Genomic DNA, 24,073 nt, shown 5'->3' on the forward strand with positions numbered 1-24,073 from the left:
AGGGCCAAAGCCTCAGCCGGAATGGGGGACGGAGGACCCGTCGTGAGAGCCACCTCCTCCGCAATCCCCCGCCCCTCGGCGCCGACGCTCGGCGATCCTTCCGTTTTCCCATTGGCTGAAGCCCTCGCCAATCCTGGTGAAGCGGCTTGGTGAGAGGCCTCTGGTTGGTGGAGCCGGCGCTGAGTCCCCCTCTTGCTCCGGCCGGGCCCCCAGCCGAGAGGGGGCGTGGCCGCGGCCGTGGCCGGGCCGGAGGCGGCGTCGCTGGCGCCGCTGCGTGCGGTGTGCTGCGGGCGGGGGCGCCGGGCGGCCGCGGCGCGGCGGGACCATGGAGCTCGGAGCGCAGCCCCGGCGCCGGCGGCGGAATCGCGGACCGGTGAGTGCGGGCTGCGACCGGCCGGACTCCTCTGTCCTGGGCCCTTCGCTGCTTGGCTGCGGGCCGAGCGGCTGCCCCGGGGGAGGGGCGGGCGCGGGCCGGGCCCCCGCAGCCCCGTGGCTAAGTGAAGTTGCTGCATCGCGCCGGGCGCGCTCGGGCGGGCAGCGGGGCCCACTGCGGGCCGCGGCGCCGCCCCGCGCCTTGCCCTGCAGCCCAGCCGCATCCTCCGCGCTGGCTCCCGCGCCGGCTGGGGTTTCCCGCCGTCGCAGCGCGCCCGGGCGGCCGCTCTCGCCCGCGCCGTCCCCCCAGCCCTCGGCCCCGGCGCTGCCCGGTGCGCGCTCCCCGGGCTGCGGGGCAGGCGCCCGCCATCCCGGCCGCAGGTGGCGCCCGGGCCTCCACTCGCGCCCCACGCACAGTGCCCAGGGCTGCCCCGCGTCCGGGACTTTCACATCCCTCGGTACCCCGCGCCCTGCCCGCATGTGGCCCAGTCCCTGCATGCCCGTCGCCCTGGGTCGGGCCCGCTCCCTGGCTTCGCCCTCCCCGCGCCTTTACGCAGGGTGTCCCCTCCCCCGGGGCTGCGGGCCCGCGGGGCTCCCGGCCTCCGCAGCCAGGCTCGGCTCCTTGAGCGCAGGGCAGGGGGTCCTACAGCCGGCGAGGGGCGCGCTGCAGGGCGAGGGGAGAGGGCTGCGCGCCCGGGAGCCGCTTCGCCGGCATGGATCATCCCCGAGAGACTTTCCCTGCGCGGCGGGCGGGGGCCGCGGCGCCTGGCCTCTCGCCCTCCTCCGCGCCGGAGCTCCAGCGAGTGGGAAACCTTCCCCTCTCCGTCTGTGGTACTCAGAGGCAATGGCGATTTCTTCTTGGTTGAGCCTCTCTGCAAGGGATAGTTTCGTGGCGGAGAGTAGTTCTTAATTATTAAGAAGCTAACCGATGGGCTTACGGATGAATGGGAGCATCTCATTTTCTTAGGCGCTGTTATGCGTATTAGGAATTCTTTCTCGTGTGAGGATCAGTTTTAAATTCGCACTTAGTACCAGTAATAATTTTGGAGTTTTTAAAACACCAATAATTAAAAGTTTGTTTTTTTTTTTTTTTTGCCTTGTGATTGTCCAAATCAAATGCATGCTGGGGCATGAAATTTTAAGATTCAGAGCGCACATTTTATGAGGGGAGGGGCTAAGTATTTGAGATTTTTTTTTCATTTTATAAAAATTAGGGTTATCTAAACTTAAAATGTCTCCGTCTCTATCAAAACTAAGTTTAGAGTGTTATAATTGATTTATTTTTCTGTTGCCTCTAGGGCACATTCTGCTGAACCTTGGTTGCTTCTTTTTTGTGTATGCTTTACTCAACTTTCCTTTCCTTGCAGGGAAACGATGCAGTGATTCTTGAAAGCTAGTTCTTTTATGTACTTGAGAGGTTAAACAAAGGAAAGCGAGGTTTGACCTTTCCCATAGTCAGTTTTTATTGTGTCTGGTCTCCTTTCTAATAGGGTCCCGTAGTGCTGATTTTTTCTTCATTTTTGAAGATCTTAATTTGCATTCTCTAAAGTTGTGTCCTTTTGGATATTTAAAACTCTCTAGGTTGGGAAGTTTGACTTTATATATTTACAATCTGACCTGTATTCATCATTGTCTTCTAGCAGGGAAAAGAAGCTTGTCTGGAACTATCCACGTATAAAAATCATTCTTGCTACTTCCAGTTGCTGACATGGTTTCTTTATAGCATTGTTTTATCTGTTTCCTTAAAATTTATGACCTTATAGTCAATGTTGTGCTACAGTCTTTTTAAAAATTCTGCACATCAAGGTGGAACACACTTGGCTAAGTGATCATGCCAATGCTGTAGCCTCCTGTCTATTCTAGCGGGTCTTTGTAGGTCTACTTTACGCTTCCCTTGGTAACCTGCATGGGGCAAGTCACCTTTCGGTTTTTGGAATGTTCCATCAAAACAGTTGCTTAATATAAGTATTAAAAGAATTGTCTGCCTTGGCCGGCCAGTACAAGCTGTCTTCTTTTAGAGTTCCCAGAACTTTCTTGGAAGAATAATCACAGATTATATTTTCCACTTACATGCCGTTGTCATTCCTTACATTTTCTCAGGACTGCGTCCACACTGCTGTACAGGTGGAGATGCTCACCTCCTCAGTCCTTTTTCCCTTAGAAGCTGGTTTTCCTCGTTTAAGGTCAAGTTTTCTCGGGACCTGCTCTAGGGTGCTTGGAGCCAAACGCTGCTTGCAAGTGCATGTGTTCTTCAGGACTGGTTCTTTACGCAGGATGCATTTTATGCTGGCAATACAAGAATAGTGTATGGCAGTCATGCTTAAATAAGGCATATTATAAAATCAGTGGAGTATCACTATGGAGATACATGGAGTAACAAATCTCTGTTCTCTTTACCTCCTCTTATTGGTGCCCTGTCCTGTTTCTTTCTCCAGAGGTAGCCACCCCTAATCCGATGGGGTCGGGGCATCCAGAATTTTTTCAGTCGGTTTTTTTCTTCAGAAGCCGTTTCGTGGATGCTTGCTAAGTACCTGTACTATTTTGATACTGGCATAGCAGAAATAAGAGAGAAAAGCTCTCAAGATGTTGATAGTCGGCCGAGACACACAATTTCAGCCTGGTGCGATCAGTGCTGTAATGGCGTTAGTAAGCAGAGAAGGATGTGAAGCATCACATGAATGACCTAGTCAGTGCATTCGCTTGCTTTATTGCAGAGTTGATCCTATGTGCTGGGGATACAAGATAAGCAAGGCGGATACCTCTTGCAGAACCTGTTCAGCTGGGTTCTCTTGGACACTTTTAACCATTGGTTACAGTGCAGCATATGGTACGTGCCGGGAAAGGGTCAGCTAAAGGAGCTCACAGGATGACCGCAAACCCAAGCTTCGTGACGATTCAGAAAGATGAGAAAGGCCTCCCAGAGCAATAAGAGAGAAGGAAATTGGTCCGAGTCAGGGCTGAGGAGAGGCTTGATAAAGGCTGTCAGAGAGAGGGTGCATTGGGGCAACTGGAAACGTATGTGGCCAGGCCAATTGCAGAAGGGCAGGGAAGTGGCAAGAAACGAGACAGAAGAAGTGACTAGGGGCCGAGCCATGGGGGGCGGGGGGTGTCTTATGATTCTTGTAAGGAGTTTGGACTCCTCTATAGGCAAAAGGAAACAGTTGAAGAATTCTGAAGCAAAAGGGCATGATCCGATTTGCCCTTTAGAGAATGGATGGAAGGGAGCAAGCGTGGAAGGCAAGAAGGTCAAGGAGATGGAACTGCTGGGACGTGCTGGGGGTTGTATGTGCGGTGGGGGAGTTGGGAGAGGGAGGAGTTCAGGGCAGTGCTGAGTCCTAGCTGGCCAGTTGGGTGGATAATGGTGCCTTTCTTGTGGAGCAGCAGCCATTTGGAGGAAAAAAAGGCAGGTGCATTTGGCCTTGTTAAGTTTCAGGTGGCTATGGGACACAGTGTTTTAGGGATCTGGGTGTTGGGGGTATCTGGACTGGAGACAGACATCTAAGAGTCCTTAGCACCACAGTTCCCAAACTGTGTGCTGATGTGATGCAGTGAACTCACAGGGAGACTGCAGGATATTGAATTGTAGAAGGAAGCTCAAGGGTGCATAACATCTGTCCAACCCTATGGGAAATGCTAGCTCAAAGTCGTCAACAGTTTCTACTGTCCATTGCACTACCTTCCTTTTGATGATACGTTTGTAAGGCTGGGTGTTCAGTGGTTGCATTTCCTGTGAAAATCAGTGTGGAACAGGAAGTGAATGAGGTGATATCCAGTCCAACTCCAAGGTTTGAGAAATTGTACCTGTGGTTTATTTAATAATGACAGAAAGAGACTGAATTCTTCTCAGTTGAAGTGTGCTTTTAAAAAATGGGTAATAAGGTGGGTAATAGGGAGGGCACGTATTGCATGGAGCACTGGGTGTTGTGCAAAAACAATGAATACCGTTACGCTGAAAAAAATAAATAAATTAAAAAAATAAAAAATGGGTAATAAGTTGTTAGGGCAAAAAATACTTAAGATATTTGAACTTATCCAGTGTTTCAATTACTCAGGCATTCCTTTTGGCCTGAGACACTAAGAGTGCAATGAACAGAGAAAGTTTCTTCTAGAGAAAGTTCCAGAACTTTCTGGAACCTCTGCCTTTGCCTGTATTTGTTAATAGAGGTTATTGGAGTGGATGAAGTTATTCAAGAAGTATGTACAGAGTGAGAAAAGGAGTGGTGTAGAATGTGATCTGAGGAGCTTTTGTGTTCAAAAGATACGGAGAGAATAGGCTCCCACATTGAGACTGAGGAGGGCAGTTATGTGGGGTTGGGGGGGAGGGGTCCATGAAGAGTGTTTTAGAAGCCATGGTCCAAGGGAACATCACTAAAGAGGGATGCTAAACCAGGAAGTTACTAGTAATATAGGTGGTGTCAGTGGTGACAGGGTGATGGGGACATGGGGCGGATGGCCAGGGTTTAATAGTGGGAGCCAGGAAGTAGTGCCAGAATGTGTAGACAGCTCTTAAGAGGGGTGGCGGCGGTGGTGAAGGGTGGTTCCAGGAGGCTGGGTAAAGGGGTGGGGGTATTTCTTTTGCTGTTGGTTTTTTTGTTTTTGTTTTTTGTTTTTCTCAATGGAGGGATTTGAGCATGTGAAGAAACAGAGAGAGAGAGAGAGAGAGAGAACGCGTGCGCGCTGGTCAGAGATCCAGATAGAGTTGTTCCAAAGTTTCCACTGGATTTAGCCCTAGGATCAAATTGCTGGTTTTCACAGGAGCCTCAGTGGAGCCTTACTTCTGTGGACTAAGGAGTGAATGGCACTCAGGCAGGGAAGCTAATCAGGGTGCGCAGTGCTTTCTATAAATGAGGAGGAAAGAAGGACATTCACTAGAGAGGGACATCTGGTACAGGGTGAAATTTTTTTCTTTTTAACAATGACTTTATTTTATTAACTTCTTTTTAAAAAAGGATGCTTTCTTTTTCTTTAAGACATGCTTTTCTTGGGACTCATGGGTCCTTGTCAGGGTGGGGTGCTCTGGGCAAGGCCGTGCCTCTTGCCAGGTCCTGGCGTCTCCTGAAGGTCGTATTGTCTGTGACTGTGCTGTCCTGTTTTCCTTTCTGAGTGGACGCTTTCTGCTGTCAGTGTTCAAGGTCAGTTTTGTTTTGCGTAAGAGCCTATCCTCCCATCTTAGCAGATGTCCTTAGATTAGAATAATTTTTCCATACTCAGATTTCGCCCTTAATCTTTGGAGCCACCCTGTTTTGTTTCTTTTCCCTGGATCTGTGTCTCTCCTCTTCTCTTTCAGGTTAGCTCTTTTCTTCTGTTGACTTTTTTTTTTTTTAACTTTAAACATCTCAAATATCCCAGGGTAATTTCTCCTCTTTCAGGTCTGGTAGGAGCTTCTGGACCTCAACTCTGAGCTCAGTATCTGGGATCATTTCTCAGAGACTTTTTGCTTACGGAGTTTTCCCTTGGGCCTGTTCTTAAGGTGCCCTCTCACCTTGCGGAAGCAACGGCCCTGAAATTGATCTAAAGATGTCTTCGGCTGTATTGTATATGCTTGCGCTATTGCAGAGTTTTATTTATTTTGTTATTTTTCTTTTATATTTGCTTTACGGTTCTTTGCAGCAGTCCACATGTTTGAATGCCTACCACAGATCATTCTGGTTACCAGTGGTAATAGCGTTGCTAGCTCCTGTCCTCCACACCTAGAGAGGGAAAGCAGAGGTAAATTGTCTTGCTAACTGTAAACTCATTGTGGGCAGGTACCAGACAGCACCATGCCTTGTATATAGCCAGCACTTAGTAGATATGTTCCAGCTCTGTTAAGTAACGTTTTAAGCATGTGGTCACGTGCACACTGTTGTTTGGGTCACAACCTTTGTGGCCAGGGGTAACACCCAGTGCCTCCTTCACTCCAACTGGCCGTTTTCCCATAGACTTTGTGATCTCTGGTCCTTGAGTACTTCCTCTTACTAGTGACTGAAAGCCGTATTGGATTTTTAAAGTTGTGCTCCAGTGCATGCTGAAGATTGTATTACCATGCTGCTGCGGTTCCATTTTAGCTCATCTGGCTCCTCTCGTTGTGTGCTGTTATCCATTTCGTGCACACGAGCGGTTTAGAGAAATTATATTGCAACAGAATAGTGTGGATGTGATTGACTGAACTACGAATCCATGTGGCCATTTTTATCAGCTAAATGGAAGAAATGGTGTATTCTTTGCACATAGTCGATACTCAGTAAATATTTTTTCATCACCTGAACGTGTCCTGTGTTTTGATTCAGGACCGAGAATAAGCAGAACACTGTCACTACTAGGTCATTTTTAAAAACCTGGGCTGCGTCATTAGGCCCTATTAATGTCACACTTTTGTTTCAGGCCCTCAAAACATGTACATGACACCCCAGTCCCTGTTTTGTAATGCAGTCCTGGGTTAAAATTGTTACCTAGGCACAGTTCAGCTCTAAATTGACTTTGTAACTTTTTGTGGGGCCATATTCTATGCTGTTTAGAATGAACACTTACGGAGAAGTTCATGGATTTAAATCGCTCCGTGTGGTACATGGAAGGAACAGTTTCTACGCACTTAGGGGGTGAAGTATCTCGTCCAGTAGGGGGATGACATTATCCGGAAGAGTGGCAGGAGAGAGAGGAGAAAGGGAGCAACTTATGTTATATTTGTATCATTCCGACATTCTGAGAGAGTCTTCACAGCTTACAATGAGGAGGAACAGACAGACTTGCCTTCCATCCCTTCAAAAGTAAGATATTAATTTTGGGGGGAAAGATTGTAGATTTTCAATATAGGATTCATGCCCATTTTCAATAGAAGTAGAAAAATGCATTTTGTTTATAACCAAACCTATAGAATTTAAAACATTTCTCGGTTCTTGGTTTTCCATAGTATTTGTTTCCTGTCCTGTACATCTCTTAGAGTTAATTATCCTGGTTTTCGATTTAAAAACCAGAAATGCACAGAAACCCCTAAATTCCCTAGTCACCTGTCTTCAGATTTTAATTACACACTGCAAAAAACATTGTTTTCAAAGGCTTTACTAAAATGTGAATTGTCCTTTGAGATATGCCAGGGGGCAAGGTTATTAAAACATTACCTTTTTTTTTTTTTTTTTTGAAGGGGCATGGAGCCCAGCACAGGGGCTTGAACTCACAACCCTGAGATCAGGACCTGCACTGAGATCAAGAGATCACTTAACTGACTGAGCCACCCAGCCTCCCCAAAACATTACTACTTTTTAAAAGCTGGCATTGTAATATTGAATGATCGTGAGGTTTATCAATGATAATGAAGTTCATACCTGAGTTATAGTTAAAATTTTCATAGCTCATACACTGTCTTTTACATTACATAGACTAATTAAAAAGTTCTTCCATTTCTGACATGTCTAGTTTTTTCTATACTATTTCTCAAAAAAAAATGCAGAAACAACATAGCTTCGTTGCATCACTTGATAGAATTATATAGGGATTAGGTATTACAGGGGTTAGAACATTTTTTCTTTTACACCACATTTATGGTTACTTAGTCATCCTAGATAGGAGTTTAGAAATGTGTGGTTCCATTTCCTAGGCTATTTGGTTTCTAATGATTGTCCAGTTCCATTTGAGACAAAATATATTGCCCTGCATTTTAGTATTTACTGAGTCTTCTTTCTTTCTGGACCCTGATACAGTTTATTCAACTGTGTATAAGTGAAAGTTACGAATAAGGTTTTCTTTGAATGTTTATATTTACCCAAATATGTGTTTATCCATCTGTATTTTTTGAGATTTTTTGTTGTTGGAGATGCTTACGGTTCTACTGAACACAAACATTAGAGGTTTGTCCCTTGTCCCCCATTACATAAAGGTTTGAATTAGCTAATAGGAGATACCCGTGACAATGAAGCTGAATGTAAGTAATGAGAATTAAAGGTGTGTGAAGGTCATGACTGAAAACAATAAAACCTATTCACTGAACAAGGTTCCAGCCTCCTAGGTCAGTGTTTTCGTCCTAGAGAGCTAAGTGCTTTACTCATGCAAGATTTCAGTGACACAGCACAAAAAAGCTTTGGGGTCCTTCTGGGGTGGTCTTCCACAGGGCCCTGCCAGTAGTCAGGCTCTTTCCACTTGTGACTCAGCCTCCAATAGGAAGTGGGAACTTCCTCCTGCTCAATTCAGCTGGTGGGTAGGGAGAGAGCCAAGTCCTGTGGGAGGTTTTATGGGCCAGCACACACCACTTGTCATCCCACTGGCTGTACTCAAATGTAGGCTGGCTCTGAGCCCCCGAGAAGAGAAGCACAGATACTGGTGACATAACCAGTTTGCAGACTGGAACTCGGCTGAGTGTCCTGATGGCCAAAAAGAAGGGAAAACATCCTCAGCTCTGCGTTGTAGTTTCATCACCCACAGAAAACATACCAGTTTCCTTTCCTTAATATGTTCCCTGAACTCACACTTAAGGTTTTGTATTGCTTACATTGAAAGCTGAAGTGAGTGAGTGAAGTGAGCACAGAGAACATGTTTTTATTTTTTATTTTTATTTTTATTTTTTTGAAGTAGGCTCCATGTGCAGCACAGAGCCCATCACAGGGCTTGAAATCACTGTTCTGAGATCAAGACTTGAGCTGAGATCAAGAGTCGGACACTTGGGGCACCTCAGTGGCTCACTCTGGTTAGCCACTGCCTTGGGCTCAGGTCATGATCCCAAGGTTCTGGGATCAAGTCCCATGTCATGTCCCCTGCTCAGCAGGGAGTCTGCTTCTCCCTCTCCCCTGCTCATGCTGTCTCTCGCTCACTCTCTCTTTCAAATAAATGAATAAAACCTTAAGGAAAAAAAAAAAAGAGTTGGACACTTATCCAGTTGAGCCACCCAGGGACCCCTAGGATGTGGTTTTTATGAGGCTGATTCTTCTCTGGTTTTAAATGAATTGAAACACAACTTATTTAAAACATTTCTGCAAAGGGTCAAACTAACTTTTCTGTACTTTCTAGTGGTAAGAATAAATGCATTGCATATCGGTCAAAGTAGCCATTCAGGACTGTATAAGAGCTTCAAGTGGATTTTTGGTAGAAGATTTACAGAAGCAGGTTTGGAGTTACCTTTTCTGATGAGGTCGGAATGCTGGTATTTTACTCTGTCAATTAAAGGTAGCCTTAGAGACCAAGAACAGAAATGATTGATTAATTCAAAGTCAATGTACTGCATGCAAAGCTTATTCTAGGATCGGGGTTGGTAAACAGCAGCATTTGGGCCAAACCTGGTCTTTTGCCTGATTTTGTAAAGAAAATTTTATTGGAGCATGGGCTTGCCAACTCGTTTATATATTCTCTGGGGCTGCTTTCGTGCTATAAGGTAGAGCTGAGTAGTTGCGACAGGGATGGTCTAAACTACAGAGTACAAAATACTATCTCTTTAGAGCAAAACATCCCAACCGCTGTTCTAGAGGGTGAGGTTCTGCCCTTTCTTACTGAGATCACATTCTAGTGCGGAGGTGGGAGATAAGTAAATAACATAAATATATGTAATGATAAGACTATAGAGAAAATAAAGAAGCAAGAGGAGAGAGTATCAGGGACTGCCATTTGTCATAATGTGGTCAGGGAAGTGGTCAGGGAAGGTATCCCTCAGATGACAGTTGACAGCGGTGTGATGAAGGTTAAGGAGTATACCAGGCAGGCAATTATTTTGGCAGCGAGCCTTGTGGAAGGAAGAACAGTAAGTGCAAAGGCCCTTGAGGTGGTAGGAAGGCAGTATGAGTAAGTGCTGTGTGTGTATGTGTTGGCAGGTGTGGGGGGGGGGGGGTGGAGGTTCAGAGGTAATAAAGGGCCAGATCCTGTAGGGTCCATGAGACTATGGTGGCACTTTGGATTTTATTCTGAGTGAGTTGGAAAGCCATTACAAGTTTTTGAGCAGGGAAACAATACCATTTGACTTAGATTTTAAAAGGATCACTAGGTATGCAGTGTAGAGAATAGATTGTAGGGGACAAGAAAGAGTATGAAGGAGTATGTCTGCCTGCTAGGTATTGGTATGCTGAGGATACCAAGATGAATCAAATGGTTCCTTTCCTTGAGGGACGATAGTGTAACAGCTGAGAAAAACATGTAAAAAGATCACCATGGTATACAGCTATAGATGGGAAAGTCAAAAGTGCCCCGGGATTGCATGGGAGGGGTGCTTGGTCCTAGTGGGAGATGACAACCTGACCTGAGAAAATGGGAGGACACTGATGAAGACTAATTTGAATAGGTGCCCATTCTGTACCCTAGCTTGGAGATTCTTGGAAAGACTGCACAGACAGACCATCAGAAATTTGACCATCAAGCAGAGGTGGCAGTGAGTTTCAGATTGTAACGATTGCTGTCTAGAGCACTGTGGGAGAGTGATTCTAACATAGCATTGGTCCTCAATGGGATACAGTGCAGTGGGCGCTGAAGGGGCAGGGCTGATCTTAGCCATCTTTGCCAGAGAGCAAGACCAAGGTAATTTTGGTTCAGAAAAATGGAAGAAAAGTCATACACTATGGAGTGTGTTGTGGCACATTGCTAACCTTTCCCATGAGCCAAGCAGCGTGAATTAGTTGCAAAATATACCTCTTAAGTAATTAAACAAGTTGATCTGCTATCTGGTGTTATTGGATCTGACCCAGTGAAATCTTGGAGGATGTCTATAATGATGATTTTTGAGATAGATGCTATGAACTCATTTTGGATAATAATTGGCTGGAAAATTGCTGCCATTTTTACTGGCATTGAAAAAGTTGTTCACCTTTCTGTTCTCTTTTGTAGAGTGTCTGGATCATCTGAAGAGAATTTTAGTGATTATAATATAGGCTTTAATAGAAATAGGGAGATGAAAGAGATTCATTTGTAATCATAGAGGGAGTTATTAATATATTTTTACACAACGCTTGTATCAGAGTGAACAAACTTTAGTAAGGGTGTAGAAGATTTGAACAGCACAATTAATAAATTTGCCTTGCATGACTAGATGTTGCCCCTAACAACTGCAGAATACACAATATTTACTAGTGTTTGTAGACATTCACCCAGGGTGTCAGCTTGTGGGACAAAAGCAAGTCTCAGGATATTTCAAAGGATTCAAGCCAAACAGAACAGTATAAGTTAAACTAAAATCAATAGCAAAAAGCAAAGTTGTTTCTAAATAACCCATGAATCACAGAAGATTTGTTAATTACCATGGGAATTTTAAAAGATTGACAAATATTTTGATCAGAATTAACATAAAAATACTTCATACCAAAATTTGTGGGGTGCAGCTAAAGTTGCATTTAGAGGGAAGTTTATAGCTATAGATGTATATTAGGAAAGAAGGAAGACTGAAAAAAATTTAGTGATCTGTGCAGCCATCTCAAGAAGTTACGAAAAGAACAGCAGACTAAACCCAGAGGAAGTACGGTTGACCCTTAACATGGGGATTAGCGGTGCCAATCCCTAGGCAGTCAAAAATTCGAATGTAACTTTTGGGTATGGATTTTAGGTCAGGGTCAGAAAACCTTTCCTTACACAAATGATTTCTTTAAGAACTTGGATAGTTTTCATTTTTTTTTTTTTTAAGATTTTATTTATTTATTTGACAGAGACCACAAGCAGGCTGAGAAGCAGGCAGAGAGAGAGAGAGGAGGAAGCAGGCTCCCTGCTAAGCAGAGAGCCCGATGCGGGGCTCGATCCCAGGACCCTAGGATCATGACCTGAGCCGAAGGCAGAAGCTTTAACCCACTGAGCCACCCAGGCGCCCCAGTTTTCATTTTTTGCATTTAGATTTCTGCTGTACTTGGAGTTTATTCTGGTACGTGATATTAAGAATGGATTCAGTTGTCCCAGCATTTCTGAAATCCATCGTTGCTCAAGTCATTTGAGGTGCCACTATTGTTATATATTAGATTTCTAAATAGTAGGTTGGGTCTATTTTTGGGATTTTGGTTGCATTTTTGGGGTCTGTCTGCCTATTCAGGTGCTACTATCACAGTTTTAATCATGGAGCTTTGTTCTAATATTTGGTGGACTAGTTCTCCTTCGATAGCTCCTCCTAGTCAGTGTTAACTGAGTGTCAACTTGTGTAGCTCCATAAAGAAACTTCTGAGTAATTTTTGTTGGAATTGCATTATATTTATAAATTAATTTAGGGAGAACTGACAACCTGATAAAGTTGTGGTGCCTTGACCAAGAATGGTGGATTCTGGAGTCTCATTTTGTGTGCCTTTTAGGAATGTGTGAATCTATAGATTTCTTCATGTAAGTCTTGAACACTTCTTGTTAAGTTTATGTTCTTTTCTGTTGCTGTTTTAGATGGGGTTTTCTCTTCCATTGTATATTCTAACCAGTTATTATTTATGTATATGAAAGCTATTGTTTATTATTTGTGTATATGAAGGTTTTGTTTTTTATATCCTGCTGCCTTGCTGAATTCTCTTTCTTGAGTTATTTTCATCATTAATTTTTTTGGTTTTCCAGGTTTACTGTCCTGTCATCAGCTGGTAGAGAATTTTATTTCTCCTTTTCCATTGTTTGCGTCTTTGTTTCCTCTTATCTGACTGTATTGGTGAATGCCTCCAGAACAGTGTTAAATCATAGAAGAGGTAGTGGGCATCCTTGCTTGGTTCTTGGCCTTTGTGGTCATGCCTCTGGTTTTGGCCAGTAGGATGTTGGTGCTCCTACTCATTCATTCTCTCTCTCTCTCTCTCTCTCGGTAAAGTCATGTTAAGGAGTATTCCTCCATTCCTGTTCATCCAAGAGAGGTTTTTTTCGAAATTAGGAATGGATGTTGAATTTTGCCAGGGGCTTCTTCAGCCTTTTTGGAGGTAATTGTGTATTTTATTTCCTCCTTCTCCTCCTCCTCTCCCCCCCATCTCCCCCATCTCCCCCATCTTCCCCCCTACCCCCGTCCCCTTGGTAATTAGGTATTTTCATCTCCCCGTACCAAAATTCTGTACCAACTGAATACTCCCCATTGTTTTCTTCCCCCAGCTCCTGGCAGCCATCGTTCTCCTTTCTGTCTATGATTTTGACTACTGTGGGTACTTTTTAAAAAAAAATACTTTTTTTTTATTTGCAAGGGAGAAAGAGAGAGAGAGAGCGCGCGCACACAAGTGGGGGGAGGGGCAGAGGCAGAGGGAGAAGCAGGCTCACCTCTGAGCAGGGAGCCTGATGCTGGGCTTGACTGGATCCCAGGACCCTGGGATCATGACCTCAGTGGAAGGCATGGGCTTAACCAACTGAGCCACCCAGGTGCTTCTAGATCTTTTACTTTTAGTCCTTATTTTTCTCCCCTTGACCTGTTTTATGTACCGAGTGGTGTCTGTCTCTTATTTATAGAGAGTTTCTATTTCTTTCTTCTTGGATTGGTTATAGTTTCTGTTACTAAGTTTACAATTGTTAATAAGATTTTTTTCATTGTGAAATAATAGCTTTTAGGATTTATCCATTCGAATACTTTTTGTCTTAAATTTTATTTTGTCTGATATGATTGCAACCTAATTGTCTTCCATTTGTCCAATAAGTTCTTGTGTATCCCTTTATTTTTAGCCTTTTTTGAATCATTGCATTTTATTTTTTTTTAAGATTTTATTTATTTATTTGACAGAGACACAGCGAGAGGGAACACAAGCAGGGGGAGTGGGAGAAGGAGAAGCAGGCTTCCCGCTGAGCTGGGAGCCTGATGAGGGGCTTGATCCCAGAACCCTGGGATCCTCACCAGAGCTGAAGACAGAGGCTTAACTGAGTGAGCCACCCAGGTGCCCAATGACTATATGCTTTCTACAGTTGTGGATGGATATTTGAGATTTTGATCCCTAGTTTTGATAATTAAGAATAATGATTCTGCATGCACTTTTGATGTAATGGTTAAAAGAATGGGATCGGGAGTTCCATGGCTTAACTTCAAATCCTCATTTCAAAACATATTAACTGTGTGATCTTGAACAAGTTATTTAGCTATATTTGCCTTGTTTCTTCATCTGTATAAAGGGTGATTATACTCTCACTATTGGTTAATCTGTTTATTAAGTTAAAGAATACAAAGTCACTGACACAGGGCCTCGCCCATAGTAAAAACTCAGTATCTATGTTTATTTTTCAGTTACTTTTTTTTTTTTTTTTGCCTTGAATTGTATTATCAGTGTTGCCATTTCTATATAGGCCATTATAATTTATGTAGTGCATTTTTGTCTGCTCCCTTTCTTTCACCAATTCTGTGTTCATCTTTTAAAATTTTGCAGGAATATCTAGATGTGGAATTCTTTCAGAAGTTTTATGAATCATTGCATTTTAAATATGTCTTCTCATATGTATAGCATAGAGTTGGCCTTTGGTCTCTAAGCAAGTTTGAAGAATTCTCAAGTAGACAAGTTCATTCACATTTACTGTTATAACTGATATATTTGTTTTTACTTCGGTTATTTATAATTACTTACTGTTTCACTCATTATTAGGTGTATTTTCCTTGAGTTTAATAAAAAAAACTTCATATCTAGGAAGGATTAAATTTTTGTTCTAGTGGTTACTTCTCAATCATATACAGTTGTATTACCTTTAATCCCCTTCCCAGTTTTTAACCTATTCTTTTACTATCTTCTATATCACCTTTAAATGGCATCTTTTGATTTTCACCTGTAACCTATATAATAGTGACTTTATTCTGTTTTTATCTTTCTCTTTTATCTTCCCATTATTTCAGTTGCAATTTTCTACTTTGTCATAACATAGGTTTATATACGATTGACCTGCCCATGACCCCAGTCTTGTTTTTAGTTTTACTTCTATAATTGAATACATAAACTGTTCACTTCTTCATCAGTCCTTTTGTGTAAACTTCTTCAGTCATTCTGTTACCTGTGGGAGAGTCTGCATCATGTGAATGGATGTCTCAGTTCTTAGATTCCCTGTGTGAGATTTACGTTATGATCCACACAGTCATACTTGAATAAAGACAGCCAGAAGGAAAGTAGCAAGCACAAAGCAGTTTATTAAGGACAGTATACTCTCAAAATGAGAGAGTGGACAGGCCCAGAAGTGGCAACTGCACTGGGGTGAGTGGTGTCTCTTCATGTTTGCATTGGTCGTGGGTCATAGTGAGGTTGGTCTCCAACCGAAATTGATTCCAGTCATCTAAGGGACTCCTCCTACTGGTTAGGAGGGGGAGTTTTTGGCTCTACAAGGTTCTTGTCGAAACTGTCATAGCCATGTTCCCCCATGGGAGTTGAAACCACAATGTAACTATGTTATAATAAAGCTCTGGGTTACCTTGGGACAGAAGTTGGAGAGAAGAGTGTATGTTCTGCACCTGCAGCTCTTGGTCTCTCAGCCCTGGATGTTGGCAGCCATAAGGCAAGGGTATTGAAAGCCTCAAAATCAAGAGGTTGTGCCTTCAAGCTTCTACCTGTCACCTGTTTATGACCACATTTGCCTCCAGCCCTGTCTAACTGCCTTGTTTAGATGGAGTTCAAGCCATAATGCATCCATTGACTGTAACAGATTAACTTCTTTCCTGTGCATCTAGAAGGGTATTAGTTGTGTATCTTTGGAAGAACTGAAAAAATAGTCTCTCAGATTGTTCTGGGGTGTACTGTGATTCAGATGATGAACCTGAGTTGAGAAGGGTGATCAGGACGGGTGCACATATATTTTGTGAGTTCTTGCTTGTTCAAGTAGTTTTCGAGGCCTTGATACTTAAATGACAGTTTGGCTGGGTATAAAAACTTTGTTTTTGCTCTTTTCCCTTAAGTTTCTTGAAAATGATTTGCTACTGGGTGCCTGGGTGGCTCAGTGGGTTAAGCCACTGCCTTCGGCTCAGGTCGTGGTCTCAGAGTCCTGGGATCGAGTCCCACATCCGGCTCTCTGCTCAGCAGGGAGCCTGCTTTCCCTCTCTCTCTTTCTGCCTGCCTCTCTGCCTACTTGTGATCTCTCTCTGTCAAATAAATAAATAAAATCTTAAAAAAAATGATTTGCTACTTTTATGTAAGTCTGACTTTCTGATATTGTAAGTTATCTTTTTTGTATCTTAAAGTCTAACAGTTTATTACGGTACATTTTATTTTATTTATTTATTTACATTTTTATTTATTTGACAGAGGGAGACACAGCAAGAGAGGAAACACAAGCAGGGGGAGTGGGAGAGGGAGAAGCAGACTTCCTGCGGAGCAGGGAGCCCGATGCTGGGCTCAATCCCAGGAGCCTGAGATCATGACCTGAGCCAAAGGCAGACGCTTAACGACTGAGCCACCCAGGAGCCGCTATTTATAGAGTACATTTTAGAGTTACTTGTTCTTTTCAGTTTTCACTAATTGGCTCTTTTAATGTGTAGCTTCAAGTCTTTTTTTATTTCCAGAAAAGTGTCTCTGATTATTGTTTTAAATACTCTTTTTCAGTATGCTAAATATCTTTTCCCAGAGTCTGGAGTATAAGTATCTTGGAATATATGTATCTTCCGTTACATGATGTTTGACTTTCTTTGCCTGTTTTCTTTTCACTCACTTCCTTTCTGCATACTCATTTCTTTATCTTTTTCTTTTGGTGGTTTTCTCATTTTTTATCAATGCCTTTCATTAAGTTTTCAGTTGTATTTCTTCTTTGGGCACCTTTTAATTCAGTCTTTTTTAATAAGATTTTTAAAAATTTCTTTTCTAAATAAGTTCAGTTTGCTTTTGTTTCACTTCTTTTTCACATCATTTCTGATCTCAGTTTCTGTGTTAGATTTGTATGTGCCTGTTGGAGGCTGTTCAGTTCCCTTTTGAGTGTTGTGTTACAGATTTCTTTGGTTTCCTAGCTGCTTTCGGGATGGGGGGAGAAGTTTTATTAGTGAAATGCTTTGATTTACATTTTGTTTTCTTATAGCAGTTTTGTGTGGGTATGGGCTTTATTTTCTTTGAATCCCTGTTTATTTTATGAGTAGGTTTTTTGGCTGGAGAGCATTCTTTCCAGTTGTTTCTTCCACAGCATTCCTTTTCAGTGATGCTGGTTTTGATGGGTGGATGATTTGTCTTCTTTTGCTTTCGTTTCTGCAGTTCCTTAATTTTTCTCTTATTTCTTTGTTTCTATTTTCTGCCATGTCTCCAAGAAGTGCCACTCTCTGTAAATAATGATCCTCCCTCACAAACAGTGCTTCTCCAAGGCTGAAATTCCTAATTCCACTCACTTTCATGCCCCTTTCCTATACCCAGTTCTGTGAACTTATTAAGCAGTGTAGTATTAACATGTATAAGTGTAGCCAAACATGATTAATGAAACCAAGTAGAAAGGCCTGAAGCAGGCCCACACACAGGTAGATGTTTGATTATGTTAAGTGTAAGGATGTAAAGGATGGTCTTTTTGATAATTGGTGTGTGATTGTTACGATGGGTATCCATAAATTACATTTGACTCCTACCTTATATCATACACAAAAATCAATTCCAGATAGACTGTAGGTCTAAAGGTGAAAGGTAAAAAATAATATAGAAAAGTCTCTTGGCCTAAGAGTAAGAGAACCTTTCTTTAACAGGACACAGAGTATAAATGAGTAGATGCTAAGTTGAACTAAGTTAATATTAAGAACTTCTGTTTATGGGGTGCCTGGGCGGCTCAGTGGGTTAAAGCCTCTGCCTTCGGCCCAGGTCATGATCCCAGAGTCCTGGGATTGAGCCCCGCATCGGGCTCTCTGCTCAGCAGAGAGCCAGCCTGCCTCCTCTCTCTCTGTCTGCCTCTCTGCCTACTTGTGATCTCTCTCTCTGTCAAATTAAAAAAAAAAAAAAAAAAAAAGAACTTCTGTTTATTAAAACATACAACTAAGATTATAAAAATAATCTACAGGCTAGGAAAGAATGTTTGAATCACATGTGAACTGACATGTATCCTACGTAGAAAATTTAAAGAGCTTGCAGAAATCACTAAGACAGCCAGATAATCTAATAGTTAAATGGGTAAGAGACTTGAACTTGCAGTTTTGAAGAAGATGCACAAATAGCCAATGAAGATATGAAAAGAAGTTTAAACTCGGTAATCAGGAAGTGCAGATTAAATAGTAATGAGATATCAGCGCAGTCTTCAGATCAGCTAAAACTGAAAAGACTGGCAGTGCACAGTGTGGAGAATGTGGAGCAGCTGGAAGGCATACCCTAACCGATGGGGGTGTAAGTCGGTAGAGACATGTTGCAGAACTGGTGGGGCTTGTACTGAAGTTGAAGATAACCTTGTGAACCAGAATTGGTCTTATGCATATACACTCAATAGCTGTGCAGGCACGACGGTGCCAGGATGTGTGTGTGGTGTGTGCATGGTAGCATTATTTGTAATAGCCCCATATAGATAGAACCCAAACGTTCATCAACCATGGAGTGATTGTGTAAGTTGCATTGTATTCGTATGTTATTCAGTGGTGGAATTGAAGAAATGGAAGCTGCGTGCAACAGCAGTAATAATCTCACAAACTTAATGCTGAGTGGAAGATGCTAGACATAGCAGAATCCAAACCGTACAATTTTGCTTAAATAAAATTTTAAAGGGGTGTCAGGAACAAGGAAAGTGCTTATTTTGTTGGGAGAAGAAGGGATTCATAACTGACAAGGGGGCATGAAGGGCACTTCCGAGGGTGCTGACCTTGCCCTATTTCATGACCCTGTTGGTGGCTCCCTGGATTGGTCCGCTTTGCGATAATCCTTCCAGTTGGAATTTCTTTTAATCACTGGATTTATTTTATATATCACTTTTATACCAGTGTTTGGATATAGTGTTCCTTTTCAGCTAGTGTCTGGTTTTTATCAATTCGCTTTAAAGTGTTAATCTTTGCAGTGAAAATCAACGTGGTTTTTGAGCCGGCTCTTCCCCCCTTCCCATCTGATTTTTCTAGTGGAAGTCCTGCCTTTCTGGAAAGCCTCTGACAGCTGCAGACTTCATTAGTCCTCGTTTCTTTTATGCTTTATACCAGCAGTTCTCTTAAGTGTAGTACGGGGACTCCTGGGGGTCTCCGGGACCTTTTAAGCGGTCATTGAGGTCATACTTATTTTCATAATTACACTAAAACATTATCTGCCCTTTTTACTATCATTATTTCAGAGCATACAATGGGTTTTTCAGAGGCTACGTGACAGAGCAACAGTTACCTGAACAGACTGTTAAAACACTCCTCTCTCCAACTAGGTATCTGTGTAAGACTGAATTGTCTTCATACACTGCAGTCAAAACAACAAATCACAGTGGAATGAATTCAGAAAGCAGATAGGAAAACCCAGCTTCCTTCTTTTAAGCCAGACATTGAAGGAGCTTATAAAAATATAATGGTGCTGATAGTTTTTTGTCTTGAGAAAAAGAGTTAGTTTTTTTGAAGATACATTTGTTAACACACAATGAATTTATTTTGTCGTTTTCAGTGATATAATAAATATTGAAAACATTTTTGTCTTAATTTCTAGTATTTGGTGAATATTGATAAACAGTACTTGGGAATTCTACCCAGTTTATAGTTTGGAATAGTTGCATATCATATGTTTATGTAACTTCTGTTCTTGCGGTCTTGAAAACAGATATAAGTTGGAGGGCCCCAAATGTGTACAAAAGAATCACTTTGGGGATCTTAATTTCATCTTTGGTTGTTGCTCTTATGTAGAAAAGTTGATTTGTCATTGTGGTTGATTTTGGTATATTGATTTGTATCATGTGACCTTGCTGAGCTTGTGTTTTCGTTCTAGTTTTACTGTGGATTCCTTAGGATTTTCTGGGTATGGCATTATGATATGTTCTAGCGATGAAATTGATTAGCCAGTTTTATTTCCTTTCCGATCTGGATGGTTTCTCTTCCTCTCTTTTTTGCTTTATGGCCTCGGGTGGAGTAGAAGTGGTAAGAGTGGGCATTATTGCCTTGTTCCTGATTTTAGGGGAAAAGCATTCAGTCCTTTACCATTAAGTATGATGTTAGTTGTAATTTTTTTGTAGATCATTTTTGTAGATCACCTTTGTCAGGTTGAGGAAGTTTGTTGGGAGTTTTTAATCGCAAATGAGTGTTGGATTTTGTGAAACATTTTTTTCTGCATCTACTGAGATGGTCATGTAGTTTTTTCCTTTATTAATATTCTATATTATCCTAATTGATTTTTGGAGGTTAAATCAACTTTGCATTCCCATGATAAGTCACATTTGCTCATGGTATATAATCCTTTTTATATGTTCCTAGATTTGTTGTGTTAATCTTTTGTTGAGGATTTTTGCATCTGTATTCATGAGTGATATTGATCTGTAGGTTTTTTGTAATGTTTTTATCTTGGTCACTCTGAAGTTTTGTCAGTTTTGTTGATCTGCTTCCCTCTAGGTAGGATTTAACCTCAAAATTGTTTAAAAAATAACAATTATCTGATGTCTATGATTGTGTTTTAGATGATAGAATTTTAGGATGATGATTGTCTGGGAATGTCATTTGAATGTGAAATGGATATTTAGTCCCTCTAAAAACAACAAGAGAGAAACTAAATTAAAATACAAAAGTAAATAAAATACCCAAGCTAGAGAAAGGGGAAGGATACTGATAATTCATTATCAGTGAATTAACTATAATCATTTTTTGGGCTTACTTTTTATTGAGTAATTTCGGATGGTAGACCAGTGACACTCAAATATTTTAATGTTCCATAGATTATGTAGGTGAGTATCTGGGTCTAGACAAATGTTGAATTGAAGGTCCAAGGGTGGGAAATAAGGTTGAAAATAATATTTCTCCTGTACTAAGGAGACATTTATATTTTGGGTTGTTTTGCACAACAAAATCTCACAAACATTGTCTCCTTGTCTATTTTACCATTATTGTTTTTGGCTCTGTGAATTCCTGAAAAAAAAAAGAAAAAGAAAAAGGAAAAGAAAAAGAAAAACAGGACTATCTTGCAACTCACCCCCACTGATTTACAGACCTGATACATACCCTTGCAATGACCCTCTTCTACTAGGAGGTGACATTCCTCATTGGTGAGTGTGAACGCTGATTATGCATGCATGGTTGTCAGAAATGAATGAACTGGCAATGCAAAGGCATGAATGGATCCAGAAAAAAATGAAACCAACTCATGGTGAAAAGCAGATGATTTCTAGATTGACTGCATTTCTGAAACCTTAGTTGCTGAAAATTGGTGATGTCTGCATTTCCAGTAATTTCTTCCTGTGTATTTTTGGCTTTCCGGTATATAAGATTTCATTTAAAAAACAAAATAGTCTCTTAAACTTTTCCTTTTAGAAGACTATTGGGACAGGGTCATTAATATGAATGTGTCTACCAATGGGCTTTCTCAGAGGTGCTGCAGCATAACGTGGGTTAAAAATATGTTCATTTTCCATTTCTGTCAGTAACGTTGGAAAGAATCTCAGTGAATGGCATTTATACTCTCCATGGGCTTTATAAAAAACTGGCCGAGCATTAGATTTCATATTCTTTTTAGGTCTAATTAGCATTCAAATATTATTTCTTAACTGTCAGATTTCATATAGTTTAGTGCTTCTTGACATTTTCCCCCCTAATTTTCTAATGTCAGTCTCAAATTATTTCTAGTAATTTTGGAATTTCTTTTCTTACAGATGGCATTTGTTTTTGCAGGCATTGTTAATGAAATGAGGAACCCTTATCTGGGAGGAATGGAATGGGATTTCTCTTCCTAAATTGAGTAGAATTTGATTTATCCTAGTCTTCTCACCGAAGTGCTAAAACAAATGATAAGATTTAGCAAATTACATTTAAATATAAGTTCCTAGAATTTCTGAAGTGATATGAACAATTAACTAGTTACAGCAAATTTGTGAAAAGTTGAATGACTAGAAGCCTAGGGTGGCTTGAGTTGACCAAAGCATTTTTTCTGTTTCCTTTCCCTCTCCCCCAGATGTAGAAATGGTAAATACTACATCTTAAGGTTTTATTTTAAAGCTTGCTTTCTGGTTGTAGGATACTGAAGTCAATTTAGCATAGTTCTATAACCTTTTTGAGTGGCTAATATTTTCTTGCTGCTGTTTATAAGTTGCCTCATTAGCTTGAGTTTTCTTAATTTGCAATTTTTCCTTTCTAGTGAGATTTCCTGTATGCATTTGTTTAATAGCTTTATTATCCAGAGTTTTTCACTGATAATTGTTCCTTTAGGGAGGGAAGTAAGGGGCCAGCTTGATAAATTTATCTTGTGGTAGAAGAAAGCAGTAGGAGATGGGTTAGCTCTAAATGTCAGAGGACAGGCAATAGTGATGAGAGTCTTGTCTGGTTTCGAACCGGTTAGGATGGAGAAATCACTTGGAACCCTTCCACTCTCATGGCCTTTGTAGCTGCTTGGCAGTCTCATGGAAAGTTACTCTTAGCCCAAAAGAATGAAAACAGCCAGTTATTTTACCACCAAGATGGGTATATTCGGGGGTAGCAGAGAATTGCTATTTGGGACCTGCAACCCGTGGCAGGCAAGTCCCACGAACGAAGGAGACAAATGTTAGTTTATGGAGGAGGAAGTTGGGAGGGGTTGTTTGGAACCAAAGTTCCTTGGAGAGAAGCAAGGGTTCAGGGCGATGATGGTTTCTCTTTGGCTGAGTTGCAGGCTGGCCGATGCCGTGTCCGTCTTTTCAGCTGGGGCCTGTAATTGGCAGTTCTTCCTGTAATTGATGTTGGGTGGACCGGGCTCTTCTTTCTGGCCTCTCTACTCCATTTTAGTGAGGTTTCCCATTACTCGTTTTCCCATTACAGAACCACTGCTTTTGTGGGTAAGGGGCCCCAAGTTACGTTGTCAGTGGGTGAGAATCAGAACTTCCTGGCATTTTGTTTTTTATTACCTCTTCCCAGAGGGTCTTTGACAGTTATTTGCTATAGACCAGCCTTTGGTATCAGAAGAACAGACGGGGCTGTTAGGGATATTGAGGAGGAAGGAATATGTAGTGGTGCTTTGGGATAGGGTGTTAGCAGGTGTGGACAGAAATATGTTTGCTTTTGGGACTTAGAATCAGAAGTAAAGGCATTTTCTCTGAGTATTTGGTAGGTTTGTGGCCGATAGACATGGAATTCTGTAGTAGTTCAGATTCCCCTTTACAAGTTCTTCAATTAAATTTGTGTTTCGCCTGTAGCAGATGTGTAGGGTTTAAGGGATGCTTTTTGCCGTTGACTCATTTCTAGCTCAGTTAATGCTGCTAGACTTTTTTTTTTTTTTTTTTTTTAACTGACTCGCAACAAAGGAACGCTATCTTTTTGGAACAGTGGGATGTACATAAATATGTGGATGGCTCATGATTAGACCTCCTCCTTTGCAGGTTGCAGGCCCAGGGCCAGATGATTGATTGCCTCTGAGACTGGATGGGACAGAATTGCAACTCAGTGAAGAGCAGGGGCTCTGGGGCCAGACTGATTGGGGTTCAGGTCTTGGCTTTGCTGTCAGCAGTGTGGATTGGGGAGCATTTGTCAACTACAGTGAGCTGTGCTCTAAGACAGTACCTACTACATAGAGTTGTAAGGAGTAAAGGAGAGCATGTAAATAATAATAAATAAAGGGTTGAGAGTAATGTGTCAAGAATAGAAAATGCCCAGTAGCCAGCAGATAAAGGACAACAGCAGGAGTAAGAAAATTCTTAAGAAAGTTTCAGATCTTTGTGTTTCAGATACTTTTGAAGAGAGGGACAAAACAGCCTAGGTGTCCTTTCTGCTGTTAGAAGTAATAGGATAGAATTCTGAGGGCATAATTCATCAACAAGAAAGAGGATGACAGGCACCTCTGTGGATGTTCAAAAC

The 24,073-nt window shown here is 41.9% G+C and overlaps 1 protein-coding gene across 2 annotated transcripts in view; it reads left to right on the forward strand.

Annotated features, from left to right (window-relative positions):
- Window positions 1-265: 265 nt before the first annotated feature.
- WASF3 (WASP family member 3) overlaps window positions 266-24,073 on the forward strand; it is a 136,223-nt gene continuing 112,415 nt past the window's right edge. For both annotated transcript variants that reach the window (XM_045978283.1, XM_045978285.1), the window contains exon 1: window positions 266-373. The gene's annotated coding sequence lies outside the window, so the exon portion shown is untranslated. The remainder of the gene's footprint in view (window positions 374-24,073) is intronic.

This window comes from Meles meles, chromosome 14, assembly GCF_922984935.1.
Source record: "Meles meles chromosome 14, mMelMel3.1 paternal haplotype, whole genome shotgun sequence".
Taxonomy (NCBI): domain Eukaryota; kingdom Metazoa; phylum Chordata; class Mammalia; order Carnivora; family Mustelidae; genus Meles; species Meles meles.